This window comes from Protopterus annectens, chromosome 2.part1 (genome assembly GCF_019279795.1).
Source record: "Protopterus annectens isolate FY-2018-M chromosome 2.part1, PAN1.0, whole genome shotgun sequence".
In the NCBI taxonomy this organism is placed as follows: domain Eukaryota; kingdom Metazoa; phylum Chordata; order Ceratodontiformes; family Protopteridae; genus Protopterus; species Protopterus annectens.
Genome location: NC_056729.1, coordinates 1,377,384,682 through 1,377,402,360, shown reverse-complemented (window position 1 = coordinate 1,377,402,360; position 17,679 = coordinate 1,377,384,682). Strand labels below are relative to the sequence as shown.

Genomic DNA, 17,679 nt, shown 5'->3' with positions numbered 1-17,679 from the left:
TGGTCATGGATATGTGAATGTCAAATTTGAGATTGTTGTCTATTTCATCTCCTAGCAATTTGGTGTGATCTGTTGGGTGGATATTGGTGTTGTCTTTTGCTATGATGTTAAAGTGAGAGTTGTTTTGAATATGTTTGATGGGTTTGAAGATGAGGAGTTTAGTTTTGTTTTAAATGTATTTCACTGAAATGGTCTCTCTTAGTTCTAATTCTAATTTTAAATCATTTAACAATGTCAGTGATATTTCAGTTATATAATAATCAATAACAGACATTTCTCCATTATTTTTACACACATATATATATATATATATATATATATATATATATATATATAGCCTAGTAACAACCAATAAACCTATGAAAGTATATCTACCTTCCAATCTATCTATCTAGCTATATAACTATAAAATTAAGAGGGATGGTCAATGAACAATAAACACAAATTATAACTTGAACAGCTTAAATTATGTGTATGTAAAGTAAAACATGGTTATGTGGAGCAAATCGCCAAAATGGTTTGAGGGATAGCGTGTGAGAAGAATGACAAGAATAGATAACAAACCAACTACTGACAAATGTAAGCCAGCACCTGATCTGCTATAATAAAAGACAGATGCTCTAACTTTACAAAAATCTCTGGATCTATCTATCGTCTACGCTTACAGTCAATTAGTGGAAAGCGGTAGTGACTGGAGTCATTCACAAATATGCAAGGGAAGACAGTAGTGAATATACAGACAGCTTAACTGTGTGCAGAAATTCCCTTTCTTCTCATGACTTATGATGCTCTGTATCCTACTGCTCAGTTAATTGATTGACAAACATTTACTGTCACTGACTGAGCCACAGAAAAAAATTAGAAAATATGGTTATGACTTTATTAGTTAGAGACAAAACTGTATGACACAAATGGCCTGGCTCCAGATGCATCAAATGAATTGTTGTCGCATTAGGTGGTCACTGAGTTAAGGTACTGTCTTATCTAAACTTCAGCAAAAAAGTTAAACTAGTATCTAAATGACTGAAATTACAGTTGTAATAAGCATCCACTGCAAAGGGAAATCTGTCTTTCTCTGTCTGAGCTGAAGAGGTTTCATAGCAATATTAGTACAGAAGATGTGGTAAGAAACTCACATCAATCAATGTGAGCTGGGGGTTGGTTGCTTGCATCATAGTTTAGGTGTTTATCTCACAGGCAAAAGGCACAGGGGTGGAAGTTGGCATAATGGTTAAAGTGTTTACCTCACATATGCAAAGCACAAGGTTTGAGTCTCACCTTTGGTCACTATCTCATTATTGATTAGCATGTAATAGTCAGCAGATTGATTTGCTATGAATCTTTGGGTTTAGGGTTAGGTTAGGAGATAGATTTAGTGTATGTATGTGGGAGGTGGGGATAAGTGTCCAAATTGAAGTAATGCCTGCTAACTCTAACACCACCCTTAATCCTATCATGCATTTTAAATTAAAAAAGCCCCTCCCATAATACTACCACCCTTGATGAAAAAAGTCTTTAATGAATACTGTAAACTGCAATATAGCATTGGTGAATTGACCTAACACAGTCTAAAGATGTACAAATCATACAATTATACCTGATCATTAGGTAAAAGCAAAACATCATATAAACTGAGATAGATGGAAGTAAATGAAACCAAAAGCAAACCCACAGGCAAAGACTATATCTAGAATAATTCAAGCAACAAACAATGTGAACATGTCAGTAGCTAACAAAACTGTAGCACATGCAGCAGAAATTTTACATAACACAGAATTTTTTCTTTTCATATTTAAAGAACATTGTTTCTTCAAATTCCAGTGTACAACAGTTGATTTCTATTATAACTTTCAGGCCATGACTGTAGCTCTATAAACAGTTTTTGGAATTTATGCCTAATAATAATAATAATTATAATAATAATAATAGAAGAATAAATAATTATTTGTCAGAATAAAATCCCTACAGCTGCCAATCCAAGGAGCTATTAGCATGTTTTCTTTAAAGTGTGCAGGTTATTTTTTTCTCTCATAACATGCACACTATATACGTTTAGTAGGCAAAATCAAATGAAAAGAAGCACTCATGACTAGGATTATATTAGCTTCATCATGCTGGACCTTGGAGTTACAAGTGTAACTCACGACAATCAAAATGAATCAGTTTACGTTTTCCTTTTCAGCAAAATACTTCCTTTAAAAAGCAATATCATAAATGGAGGAGTACAACACTCTGCAATATAAGTAGACATGAAATTTTCAGTACTGACAAATTCCAAAAGTTACAATGAGGTATAAAATGGCATTTACTGCCATGAAAAAAATGATTATCTGTCCAGAGGCATCTTTAATCTGCTGCAATTCAATATTATATTGCAGCAGACAAGTATTTAATATTCTTTGGTATTCCAGTATGTGGTCCTCTATACTTAGTATTGTAAATTTGGAAGTTTGCTAATAGTGTGTGTCACAATATCAGAGTGCGCGCACATGCACACACACACACACACACACACACACACACACACACACACACACACACACACACACACACACACACACACACACAAGCATATACATGTACATATAGAAATAGATGGATAAAGATGTACATATAAACAAAAATAAATTTCTCCTGTTCTGTTATGCAGGGATTTAGCATGGTTTCTAATATATTCCTTACACACATAAACTGCAGTCCTGTCTATATCTATATTTATATTTATGTCTATACTTATATCTATATCTATATATACACACTGAAAAATTGTGCAGTTGTTCTGCAGAAAAGAATTCCATACTAAGTAATATAACAACATCAAAATATTTGAAGATATGTATAAGAAAAGACATCCAGCTATGTGAAATATAACAAAATAGAGAATAACAGATGAAAGGAGAAATGTCTACAAAGAACCAACTGAGCACAGCAAGGATGCTGGATGCATAAAAGATGTAAAATAAAAAAATAAGTAAATTCTAATGTCAATGATATTAGAATGACATAACTGCCAGTAAGACAGAGATAAAGTTAATAAAGGCTCACAAATGGGGAAAGTCCAAGTTCAGTCACTATATATACAACATTTAGGAACAAGTTTTAACTTTTTATACTATGATTTAGCTTTGAGTAGAAATTGTCTATATACCCAACCAGAAATTATACTAACCTGATTACCAATGGAAATGACCTTGCAAATCACCTAAATAACTATTGTCCAGTATAACCTGTCTTCCAACAACATACAAGATATATACAGGAATTGATACAGGCAGAGTATAAAGTAATTTAGATAAAAATTCAATCATGGCATTAGAATAAAAGTGGCTTAAAATGGATCCCTATCAGATGACCGAGTTTCAGAAACTTGAAATTCATATGGTCAAGACCATATAATCGAGTTTCCAAAAATTTGAACATACCAAAAAAAAAATCTTTAACTGTTTTACATTTTTGCAGAAGGGGCAAGCCCCCCTGCACCCCACACCCTCTGAAAATTAAATATACCAACTCTGTGATTGCCATACAGTGGGGAAAAGGGTAAATTCCCCATTCCACACTGTACTGCGATCTCCATTCAAAACCTTTGAGTTTTCAGAAATTCGATCATATGGTCTCGACCATATCATTTTCAAGTTTCTGAAAACTCTATCATCTCCTAGGGATCCCTTAAAATACAATCATATGCAACTAAGGATCATCTTCACTAAACAAAGCCATATTCGAGACTTGTAAAAAAGCAGGGCTGTCAGTATTACACAGATGGGCTATACAGATGAGTATTGATAGTATTCTACAATAGTCATAGAATGTTTGCAAATGTGTAAGATCCACCACACAATAAACTGAGCTGCAATTTTTATGCAGGCGTGCCAAACCACTATGCAACTAAACCACAAAAAAGACAAATTACTATCCAGGGTGCAAAAATAACCAGCAAGGAATATTCCTGGGTGATTCTTTGTCTCTTATGATGGTTTTGAATTGTCCTCAGTCTGTTAAGCTATTTGCATAACCATGGTGATAGCCTGACTCTAAAAAATGCATCCCGTAAAAAGATATATCATCTACTTTTGTGGCTGATCCAAAAAACGTATATCACACTGACAAACAACTGAAAGTACAGATAAAAGTCATTAAATTCTTTTCGGTTGAGATAAGAATGTCAATGTGCAAAAACAAAATTTGCAGCAGGAAAATCAAATAATATAATAAACAACTATAATATAAAACTTGCAGAGGAATATGATGTAAAGGCATTTGAACAAGAGGAGTATATAAATATCTGGGAAAAGAAGAAGGGGCACCAATACAGCATGAACAAATGAGAATAAAGCTTAGTAAGAAATATTTTAGAAAACTTACATTAATACTGGAAACTGTTTTGACATCTAGGTATAATGTTCAAGCTATAGACTTAACCTGGACTTTTTGTGTTTACAGCTTTGGTATAATCAAGTGGCCACAAAAAGAGCTGGAGAAGCTTGACTGCAAACAAGAAAATTGCTTCATACCCATCAAATGATATACAACTCCTCAGTCTGACAAAGACATAGACCTCATTGAAATTGACTACACATATAGGTCAATAATTGTTGGACTACATACATATTTCTTGACATCATCAGATCCAAACACAGTGAAAGCTGAAAACCCTGAAGAAAACAGGTCTAAGGTGACATTTTTGTCAGGTTAGCAGAAGTCTTCAGGGAGCAGGCATAGAAATAAAAACAGAAGTCACAAAAACAAAGTAAACAGGAAGTATAATAAAAAAAAGAAAACAAAAATGAAACTGGAAAGTCCACAATTATAATCGAAAGCACAGAGAAATACTAGAACAACCATATGTTCATAGGTAATTAAGGCTAGCTGCTCTTGTGTTCATTTTAAGACCAGTCAACTTCCAAGGTGAGAATCAAACCCTGTACTTTCTGTTTGTGAGATAAACACCTCAACTGCTATTCCGCCCTCCCAACCAACTATGGAATGCTTCATGGATTTGAGTGTCATCCTTATGCAGGGACCCTGCTAATCTTCTTGGTATCATTCCAATGTTTTAGTATAAGTTCTGCTAAAACTGTTGATCGAGAGCTGGCAGATAAACACCTTAGTCACGATGAATTTAAACCAAAAGATGAAAGGTTAATATTGGCAGATCAAGAAAATGGACCAGATGCATGATGGTTCAGAAAAATCTGTAGAAAATGTAGATGATACAAACACATGTAGTATGAAAATGGAAATAGTTGTACATCTTGCTGCATTTGTGCCTAAAGGTATGGATACTGAAAGACAATGTGTCAAGCTTGTCACACTGCAGACTCTGTAAACATTACAACATAAAGGTAGCTTAGAGGCATTGAAAACATGAACCACAAAGGACTGCTGCACTGAACAGCACTTTTGGCAAACATCAAAGACTAAAACAAGACTGATTTTGTGAACTTTAACTCATGAATGGGGATCTATTCCTGTTAAAGGATTAAAAAACCTAAACATTTGGAGAAATTAAACAAAGGCAGAAACATGCTTAAGCAGTCTGAAATATAACAAATTCACCCAACCCATACCTTTGGGATATTGAGGTAAACCTAAGACCTCAGCACAAAGCCTACATTAACACAGGGATGAATGTAAACCCTGCCCATGTGGTACTCCTGGAAACCAAACCAGAGATACATGTACTATAAGACAGCAGTAACAATTTCAACAGCACTGTTTTCATTAGTTTTATTTACAGTTAAACTTGTTAATTGCAAAGATAGAATGCAATTAAGAATCATTTTCTGATATGATCCAGGACAGCAGGCAATACACACAAGATAAAAATCTTTCATCAATACAGTAACATGCATAATAGCAAAGAAAGAACAGCACAATGCCATTTTTCTGCCTGGACCTCTGCTGAAAATGTATGTTTGCAAACTTGGATTTTTTTTGGTAAACAAAATGCCAATAAATAAATAAATCGAAAAATAAAAATAATAATATATGGCTGTGAGAACTGGAATATTGGTAAGGCTGTGTGCCAGAAAAAACAAATGCTTTTGATCAGTAATATTACAGAAAACTTTTGAGAATTTGACAGACTTACTTTGACAACATAATATAAATCACAATTTTCTGAAGAAAATGCAATTTCTGTAAAAAAATCATAGCCAATTGAAGAAGGGGATGAAAGAGTCTAAAATGAGTAGACATCATTACTGAATAAAGGAATATGAATTTGCAAAATGTTTAAGAAGTAGTTATTAACAGATAAGCCTGGTATAATAATAGGTTTTATCTATGAGTTGATGACATTTTTTTTTTTTGCTGGGGAATTTTATTTCAAATACAAAGCGCTGCTTTGAGATTCACTACAGTGCATTGTGTTGTACACATTGGTTGTGTACTTTTTGGAGGTTTTCCTCATTCCTGCTTGTTGCTGTGACTGTGAAATTTGCATATACAATTTAAGGGGATGTGGGTGCAGAGGAGCTTGTCCCCCCAAAAAATGTTGAGCTTTTTTATGGTGTTTGGATTATCATTTTTAACTTCATGCTTTGAAAAATGGTGAGCAGAAAAATTGTAATACCTTCATTTGTAGGTAAACCATCATCAAGTCCCTGAGAGCAGAAACAGCCTGACTCAATTGAAACAGTTAACAACATCAATATGCTTTACTGGTTTATGCTGAAAGTGTATGCAGGTACAGGTAAAGATGCCTTTTACTAAGATTTGCAAGCTGTAATTCTTTGCCTTTTTGAGTAGCATTAGTGAGCTAAAATAACAAGCACAACGGGCTTCATTAGTTATGAATGTCAGATATGCTTTTATACTCTAATTCTGATTTTTTGGATTTTATTGCTTATCTGTACTGATGGCAAATGCTACATATGCAGCCCAATTAGACTGTAAATATACTGAAAGCAATGTGTTAATTTATTTATTTTTAATTTAATTAATAAATAAATAAATAGAATGTACCTTGGGTCCCTTTTTCAGCCATGACTAATTCCAATAAATATAAAATAAATAGCTTAAATTTGCAATAATGCAGGAAAAAGAGAAGAAAATGAACAGCATGCATATATATTTACTTGAGTCCTCACAGGTACATACAGCTATGCCTTTTGGCAGTTAATCTCATTAATATCTGTGCAGTGTTGAATGTCATACCTCTAGTAGCCTACACACAGCATTTTCTGAAATTAAACTTAAAAAAACATAAGATAAACAAAGATAAAAGTTTTGTGAACAATAAAAGCTATCACAACTACAAATAGCAATGAAACCAGTAAGAAGTACTCCTTACAGTGAAAACAGTCAGTGCATTCATAATATTTCCATAGATACTATAATATATATTATAATGCACACAAATCCAAAACTGTATTTTTGTTAAACTTTCACAAACAAATTTTCATATCTTGGAAACTGTTAAGTTTAGAACTTGTGTTAGAAAATAACTTTGTGAGCTTTGAGGGGCATCTATTTAAGAGGAGGCAGGGGGTAACCATGGGTGCATGTTGTGCCCCTGTCTTCGTTAATATAGTGCTAGCCCAGTGGGAAGATCTTTTTGGCTTTAATTCACCTTTCAAAGATTGTTGGGAGCTTTATGGCCAATTTTTAGATGATGTGGTGCTATTCTGGAAAGATCGTGAGGACAGATTGAATTAATTTTTCCAATATATTAATGAAACTACACATTTTTTGAGATTTACTTTGTGTACGGATAGAGACATACTTCATTACTTAGATGTCACCATCAAAAAGGACTACAACAACAAGGTTTTCACATCAGACCTTCACAGGAAGCCCACTTATTCTAATTCCTTACTGCATAATAGTTGGCACCCTACACATCAAAAGAGAGCCTTGGTTAAAGGTCAGTTTGTAAGATTAGCCAGAATGGTCTCTGTAGTGGAGGACTTTCTACAGGCTTTGGAAGGAATGTTAACCAGGAGGGGTTACCCTAAGGAGATGTTGGTTAACATAATGTGTGAAGTGCAGAGGGAAAGGAATAAAGGGGTTTATAATGTGTTGTTGGACAACAATACCACTACCTTGCAAGCATTTGGGCAAGGGAAAAATGAGAGTTATGGTAGAGCCCTGGTGTTACCCTATAGTATTGACTACTATGATATTTGTGATATTGTCAAAAAATACTGGAGAATATTTAGAACTGATTTTGAGTTACTATCCTTGTTAGGAGAAAAAATGTCTATTGTGTACAAAAAGAAGGCTTTGTTTAAGGGTATGTTGGAGAGTAATTGTGCTGGAAGGGCTAATGGAGGAAGTTTTTAATGTGGGAGATGTGCACAATGTCAATATGTTATTTATCAAGACAGGATTAAAATTGTGAACTTTAGTATTATAAAACCATTCAAAAAATATTTTTGTTATTCAAATGTGGTGTATGTTGCAATATGTCAGGCATGTGGCAGTCATTATATGGGTAAAACTAAGAGAGCATTCAGGGCTACGATTTATGAACACATTTATGAAATTAAACATCGTAATGAAAAGTATGCCCTATACAGACACATTAAAGAGAACCCAACACATGCCTTTAAATTTTCTGCCATAGATCATGTAGACTTAGGACCTAGGGGTGGGCCAAGTGATGAATTCCTTGAATTCAAAGAGTTAAAATGGCAAATAAAGCTTAATTCTGATGAAAAGCCTGGATTTAATGATAGGGTATTATTAAGTTCTTATTTAAAATTGAAAGCAGCATATTTTTTATGAGTTTTTATGACATCATGTACAATAACTAAAACTTTTTGTGATTTTGTAGTAGATTATTATATTATATTTTTTATGTTGTGTTGAAAATGAACTGTGTTTTTAACAGATGGGTGGAGCTAGTGGTGACTTAATTAAGACAGGGGTGGGGAAATGGGTATATATTGTTTGTTTGTGTATAATGATTTTATTCTGATGAAGTCTGAAATTAAGTAAGACAAAAGTGTTTTGAATAAACTGGAAATATGCTAGGTACCTGGTGTGACCGGCTTGCTTTTTACATCTTTTGTCGTTGCTCGTATCTTGGAAACTGTACAAGGCAGCCACCAAAGCCATAGATGAGGGTAAGGTGGTTCACACAGCCTATCTTGACCTCACCAAGGATTTCGACACCATCCCCCATTCTGGAATTATAGCTAAATTCACTAAACTAGGTATAAATCCCTATGTCACAAGATGGGTTGCCAACTGACTCACTGACAGAACCCACACTGTAAAAGTTGCAGAGTCCAAATCTGACTTCAAACAAGTGACAAGTGGAGTACCACAGGGTTCAGTCCTGGGACCTCTCCTGTTTGGTATCTACCTCCCTGAAGTACAGGCTAACACAGAAGGCCTTTGGCTAATGAAGTTCGCAGATGACTGCAAACTATGAGCCATGGTTGAGTCCCCAAATGATGTGGACATCCTACAGAAGGGCCTCACTGAGACAGATGCCTGGTGTCAGAGCCATGGCCTCAAGCTCAATGCCAAAAAGTGCATTGTCATCCCCTTTGTAAAAACTCTGTACCCATGAACTACCACACAGGTGGCAGTCTACTTAACGCCAAATGTGTGATAAGAGACCTTGGGACCCAGGTGGACATTAGTCTCTCCTTTGATAATCACATCACCACAGTAGTCAGGAAATCCTTCTACATGGCACACCTCATCACAAAAGGGTTCTCATCCAAGAAAAAATAGGTCATTGTTCCCCTCTACTCAACACTCATTAGACCCATTATAGAGTACAACACCCCTTTTGGAATGTACCTCACAAGACATCTGTAGCAGCTGGAAAGGCCACAGAAGTACTTCACAAAGAGGATTACTGGCCTCAGACAGATGCCCTACACTGACCGTTTCAAAAAAACTCCAGCTTTACTCTGTAGCATATCGCCTACTCTGAGGTGATCTCTGCCTAACATATAAAGCTATGACAAACCCAGAGCTGTTGTGCACGCTACACCTAAAGAAATCCCAATCACTCTGAGCTGCATGCTCTAGGGACCTAAACCATGTCACCACAATGAACAGGATATGCTGCAGGGATAGATTCCTGTACCAGAGACTTCCTATACTCTGGAACAAGCTACCCATCTATGTCAAGCAAAGTTCCTCATTAGCACTCTTCAAGAAAAATCTTGATGAGTGGATGGAAATAGGAAATATACCCTGGGGATCACTTCTGTGGCTCTGCTTGACAGAGGAACAGGAAAATAACTTTCCTGGGTGGTGTAAACCAGGGAACCTTGTTGGCTAGGCTTACTTAGGCCCTTGGGCCAATAGCCTAGTACCTACCTATGAACCTATGAACCTATATTGTTCAAACATTTTTGTTAACCAGCCATAAGCTCTCACATGACAAGAAGACATTTCTCTAGGAGTGCATGATTTATTTATATATTCATAGAAAAATGAAAATATATGCATAGTTGTATAATTAGCAACACAAATTCCACTGTATATCTCTCAACATGTGCAACTGACAGTATAACTATCCAAGACAGTTTTCTTCAACAACGCCTAACATTTCATCTGATGTCATGCAACAGTTTGTAAGTCACTTGTTTTTTTCTTCTTTTTTTAACTATTACATACATACATATGGAAGTGGTGGTGCTGCGGTAGCGTTGTCGCCTCACAGTTAGACGTTGCCCGTTCAATTCTCAGTTAGAGTGTCTTCTGTGTGGCAACATCCATGAATGGGCATTCCTTCATTGAAGGTTGTGCGTTAGGCCCGGCAAGCCAAAACATAAAACTCTACTGCCAATCATTAGCGGACCGGAGTTCCGCTGTGGCGACCCCTAACCGGGAAAAGCCGAAAGACACAAACAAACAAACTAACAAAAACTGGTAAGATCTCATGTGTAGTATCATATAAATAAACATTGATAATGCATTTTTCTTCTGCCCAGGATGGCATGTCACACCATACCTCTCAACAGCATGTAGCTCTCTCAGTTATAAAAATATGAAGGTAAATATTCTTATTAATAACAAGTGGCAAACACTGATTTATTTCTCTACTGCAGAGCATCCCAGATCACAAACTTTGTTATTTTGGTAACAACTCCTTGCACTTTCTAATACTGCCCATTATTATCTGGGAAGTCACTTAGATAAAAAAGGGACCCCAAAAAAGGTCTGGAAGCCATAAGGAAGTATGGGTGTGAACCAGAAGGTTACAAGGCACTGCTGGCTTGAATGATAATAATCATTGATATAGATAGTCAACAGAAAAATAATTATCCATACTGTTCAGTTTCTAGCAAACTAAAATCACCTTAATGAACTATTCTTGTTCAGAATTTGGCTTGGATAGTAAGAGAGTTGTGGCATGCTAGACAGCAACTTTGGAACTGTCAGTGGCACAGCAGGTAGAACAGTTGCCTTTGGTGCAGAAAGCTGTGGGCTGTGTTCCCACACCAGGTAGATGGATTACTAGCACTACAATGCAGCATAAGGGGGGCATTGCACTACAAAGTTTGTTGTCCTTTGGATGAGACATTAAACTGAGGTCCCATCTGCTTGAATTGGTAGTTCACATTCCATGATACCTATCAAAAAGAGTATGGGAAATTCCTATACTCCATGGCCAAATTTCTCCTAATAGTATAAATACCACTTTGGGTCCCCCCTTAAAAGAGGCTACTAGTCTAATGGGGCTGTTCTGGTCAACAAATGATAAATGAAAAAAAAAAAAACAAGCATCAGTTACTGGCCCTGGAAGAAATGAGGGAAAAAGTCCCCACACACAAAGTTGCTTGTTATTGAGTATAACAACCTCTGAGTTCATACACCTTGGTAAAAGTTAGCATAATTTCACTAAATGGTCTACAGATGAATTGGAAATGCAGGACATATAGAAAACAGTCCGGGCACCTCTTCTGATGCAGAATATTGTTTTATGTGTTTGTACTCTTATTGTAATGAAAAAGCATGGCAGAAATGAGAAAAGTAAATATTGAACAGAATTTAAAAAATACAGTTGCTTAAAGAACAATCCATAGTTATTTTAACAAAACATATTTTATTAACTTAGCATTCTACATATTATATGTTAATAAAATGAACCACTTCAAATTGGATTTTTAGAAGATTTTCTGTAGAAGCATGACACTAGACTTAAATGTGATAACAGATTTGTGCTCTCTCAGAACTTCGAAGTGCAACAGGTAAGGGCATTATGCACTTTAAAGTAGAAGAGGTAAGGGCATCACAACTTCAAAACTGCATAAGTCCCTCATCTCTTCTGCTAACTTTGTCATTATTACAGCTACCAGAATCAGACCTTAAGTGAAGTTTCTGCAGAGAAGACCATATCTTTTGTATCTGACAACAGGGCATGACTTGCTCTTCCTAGCATCTCCCCCCCCCTCTCTGTAGCTTTTATTTCTGTAAATTACTTGTGCATTTTATTATTTAAAAAACATAGAAAGAAAAGTGTAAGCATGCCTGATGTCAATGAATACATACACTGTCTCACTGGAGGTGCAAGCTATGTCAACAGACACTGAGTAACGTATTTCAGAAAGAGCTTAGTTTCCAGGTTAACAGGAGCTTCTGTAAGAAGCACAAAAGGAGCCATGACTGGAGCTTCTGTAAGAAACACAAAAGGAGCCATAACATTGCACTTTATAATCGGGCAAAATCCTGCCATTTCTTAAGAACTGGCCACAGGGCAACAATATATTTAAATCCTTGAACAACTGCATTAGCATTATCACTTAGCGTCAGTTCCTTTCTCCAGTAAGTCAAGCTATTGTCATTGTACTCAGGACTTAATTCTATCCATATTTGCTCAAAGATGTTAAACTTGTTGCTGGCTTGCCATATCCATAACACCTTAAGTTTTTCCTTGGGGCATTGACAGAATACTGGTCTGTTAAACTGGTGTACTAGTTAAACTAACAGTATTAGCAGATGCTTGATAACTAGACAGTTGTCCATAAGCAATTTTCAGAGTTTGTGCAGTACTTTATTTTTTGTCATGTTTGAATGGAATAAACAGCTTGTCTAGAAGTTGGTGGGACTGTAGCTGATTCTGTACCACACTTGAACAGATATTATCTGAACTAAGTCCAAAGTGTTTACTGCACACAATTGATCACTCTATGCGTTATCAGACCAATAAAACTGTTAATCTGCTATATTATTCTGTGTGCAGATTATGCACTCATGATTTCTTCTATTCCCGTGTATTGAGTGTTTATTATTTTTTTTAATGTTTGTCTATGTTGCTTTCTAAATATGCCAACACAACAAGGACAAAAATGAACCCTCTAATTTAAATGGGTTTGCTGAGGTTAAAATTAAAGTTTAACAAGCTAGGGATAGAAATACAGGTCTACGAGGGAAATGATGGCCCACACAACAAGTAAAAACCACAAACATCGGAAACACAGAGTATATCTATTAATGCACACAGACCAAAAATCCTCTAAGGGGATAAGGGAAAGGTTTATAATGGTTTACAATCCTAACTAAGGAGAAAAATAGACCAAAAAGTAAAAAAATACTAAAACTTAGCCTGAGCCAGTGAAACGCAATCTCAATCCAGCAAAGCAGCACACGAGATCTGGGGAACTCTCGCCAGGCATCATGGGATAGGGTATAGCCTCGAGGCGAGATGGGACAACATAACATCATCAGTTATAGTCAATACAGACAAACAATATTTACTGTACTACAAAACTATATAACATTATATGTCATCAGTCATAGACAGACATAATTAATAAGAAAAACAAAGTAAAACCACTCACTCAAAAAAAAACTTGCAATGATTGATAGATGACACATGCCATATGAATATGCATCTCTTCATTTTGCATTTAAAATTGTGGCTTTCAATAAAATCTATCTACAGAGGTATCTAGTATACTGATCAAAATCACTTTTTTTGACAAATCAAAAATGGTGAAACAGTGTGGAATAGCTAGCCCTAAAAATAACAGCATTGTTATTCATACTTTCCTTCTTTTGGTGTCATAAGTCAGGTCACACATTATTATTATTACTATTACTATTAGCTAGTACAATGTCTGAATAGCATTTAAGTGATGTAATAATAAAAAATAACATTTAAATGACAGTCTATACAAAAATATTAGAAGTATAGTCTATTTTATTTATATAATTATTTTTATTTGCTTACCAGGGTAGAACATTGATCTCAGTGGACCATTTGCAGGCACAGCCCATATGAACAGGATCATATAAGAAATGAACAAAACATATTTACAGATACAAGGATATACTAAAATAAACAAATACATATACATATTTACAGATGCAAGAATATCCTACAGTATTTAGTTCAAGAAGCAGTTAACAATGTCAAAACATGGATGGAAAAATGGAATTATGATTAGCAAAGCTTTATGGGTAACATGCAGCCATAATGACTGAGATAGCATATGCTACATATATAGTAGTATATCATTATATATAGAGGTATGAAGACATTAGAAGAGGTAAGCAGGAATAGTTGCAAGGAAAGATACCATGAGGAGAAGACAGAGAAAAGGTGAGAGAAGCATGAAGAGTGAAGAAGAGTTGAAAGGAGAAGAAGTGTGAGAGAGCAGCAAGAGAAGAGGGAAGTAGGGTGAATGACAGGTATTAACTAAAGGGGATAACCGGATGAGATAAGGAAGGATGAGACAGGGACAAAGGGGTGTGAGAAAGACCTGCAGGGCTCATGTAATGTGACCTGAATGACTGCAACTGCACTTTACTTGGATGAAGAGATGTTCCTTGAGCTATGTCTGAAGTCAGAGTACTGTTGCATGACTCAGACTGAGAGAAGAATCGAGTCCTATAGTTTAAGTTCTAGGATGGGAAATGCACAGTCAGTGCAATAAGGTTTATTTTTTGGAGTTATTAGGGTGGGTTGAGATTAATAGATAGACCTGAGATTATGTGTGGGGATTTTGATGAAAAGTATATGAGTAAGATGGGGTGATGTCTCAGGACAAAGGGTTTTGTGAATTAGTGATCCTAGTAGAAGGCTGGCTCTCAAATGCACTGGGAGCCATTTAGCTTTGGTTAGAGCTAGGCAGTAGTGTTCCTTATTAGAAGAGCTCAGTGGTGGCTGGTGACTTCAAATCAAAGGGGGGGCTGCAGGAGCCAGCTGAATGGGTGGGGTCAAGGGGAAAGGTGTGGCCAAACAGAAAGGGGAGGAGCTATGCCCAAAACCACAAAAACTAACTTTAATTAAATACACTGCCCTGGGTGGCAAACCATCATTATGAGAGTCCAATCAAGACAAAAATAAGTGTAGAAGAATAAAAATATTTCAATGCATTGGCTGCATGACAGCGTACTTAATATCTAGATGGAAACAAAAGGTTGTGAGGCATGAAAAAATAAATTACTTTTTTTTAAATACATTAATGGAATGCCAGTCAAAATCAAGTACAAGCAAAACCAGAAGCACTCAACTCAAACTACTTCTCCTTGCACTGCAGTTCTAATTATAATTTATATTCAGCTTTATTAAAGTGCCACGTAACATGCTGAAAGTAGAAATCTCTGTGATGCCCCCACTTGTAAAAATGTTTCTTATCCAAAAAAGACCTGCTGCCTGACTACTATCTACTTGTTTCATGGGGAAAACATGTAAGTAAAAAATGAAAAGCAAACAAGAAACAAGCTCAAGATACATTGCTTAAAGGATTACTGTACAGGTTATGGACCACACATGATTGGCATTCTGTTTAGTTTACGGGTAAAGTCTGTAGAGATGACTGGAAGTCTCCAACAAGTGTAATGAGCTTTTTAAAATAATGGAATCCTGTCCTTTAATACCCAAGGCTTATACATTGTCTAGTCAAGTATTCTCTGCATGGCAACAACAGAAAGGCTTTCAATGTTGGCAATTCTTTAACAGTATGCTTATTAAAGCTTACTTGCATCTTATGATCTCAGACAAGCTTACATTATGGTCATTAAAGCATTGCTACTTAAACACAGAGCAACAGGCACTTTGAGTAATAAGCATAAATCAACAGTACAAAAATATGACAGAAACCAGACCTTTCTGCAAAATCAAGGACAGATGAAAAGCCACTGTAGTACTTGTGTCTACCTTGGATGGGGGGACGACGACGACACACTGCATAACTACTCCTTGCCTTGCTTGGACACATCCAGAGTCAGTACATGGTGGAGTGGGGTGCAACAAGTATGTCACAATTTGAAATGTCTCTGGCTGACTGTGATGGCCCTGACACATGTGTCATACCTCTCAACCTTAGAGCAAGAAATCTGGACAAAGCCATACACAGAAGTGGGACAAATGCCCACAAATAAGGACAATTTTTAAATATTGTTCTAATAAACTTAGAAAGATAATAGAATAGGTCTTGCATTAGTATGACTTTTCTGAAGGGTATAAAATCTGAAACTCAAATGTCTGCCATTATTTTCTAACTTCAGTCTTTAGTGATTTGTCACTAATTTGCCAAAAAACACAATTTTATGAAAAATGGACTAAATGTGATGCAAAAATATAAAATAGCCACACAATACAGCTGGGAACCTTTCAAAGAAGGGACACTTTAATATTAGTACTGCTAACTTGAGCAGCTGACAAAATAAAAGAATCTACATGCATTTCAAGTAATCTATAACTTTGATTATTACAGTTATTTCTTAATTGTAAATCCTCCATGTTTTCTTCCAAAATTGCTATTTTGTGGAGGGATTATTAGGGGGAAGAGCAACATTTTAAGCCAAAATCGGAGACAGTTGAGAGGTTGGCTATACCTAATTCTATAAAGCAATTTATTTGCATGTAACTCTCAACCTGTTAATGCAGTAAATCTGAACAAGGCCAAATATACTAGGGGAACATATAAACAGTACTAAAAATTGCTCGTATAAATTGAGACAGTTGATAGAATAACAGTTCTTACTTTAGCATGCATTTTTCTGACGGTTATGAAGTCTGAAACTCAGTGTATCATTATTTAGTGACTTAATTTCTAAATGATTTGCCAGAAAACTACAAATGTTATGAAGAACAAACCAAAAATAAGAAGCAAAAATCTATTCATTCTTTGAAAATCTGGACAGTTGGGAGGTATAGTTCAGTTGGGCCTGTCTGAGTTTGCTGCCCTTCCCCCCTGACAAAATCACAGTTGAATGGAGCCTCTGCAGCCATTCCTATGAACCATTACTTGGCTATTTCACTCCATTTACCATAAACACTAATGTGCATACTGCTTTACTTGTATGATGAGTTGGACTTCATTTGAAAGTTTTATTTTGTATTTTACAGCACAAACACTAAGTCATCTACTAAACAAAGCAATGCAGTCTCACAATGAAAACTTAGCATTAAAACTACTCTGCTCTTGAAACTCACATTCATTGAAACAGCATTGAAACCCACATTCAAAGAAAATACATTTTGCCAGTGGCAGATAAAGATTAATTTTGGGCTGTTTTCAAATCATAGGCCCCTTGCATATGAAACATACATGTGCTCTTTGATACACCTTCCTCATTGTACCAAATTATATTCCTTGTACAATATATTACAGTTGTTAGAGGGCGTTTTAAATTTGTTTTGAACATTTTTCCAGTAAACAATGAAACAAAATGCATGTACCCATAATGACAAAACTGCCCAGTTCAGAATATTTATCATAAAAGTCTACTCAGACTTCCGCAGTCCACCAT

General features: G+C 35.8%; 1 protein-coding gene and 1 non-coding gene across 14 annotated transcripts in view; both read right to left on the bottom strand.

The window, feature by feature from the left end:
* Positions 1 to 17,679, bottom strand: part of OTOF (otoferlin) — a 2,911,272-nt gene that overhangs the window by 2,013,275 nt on the left and 880,318 nt on the right. The gene's annotated exons all lie outside the window — the stretch shown is intronic.
* Positions 4,976 to 5,080, bottom strand: LOC122795194. The gene has a single exon (XR_006363787.1). It is a non-coding gene; the product is annotated as a U6 spliceosomal RNA (small nuclear RNA).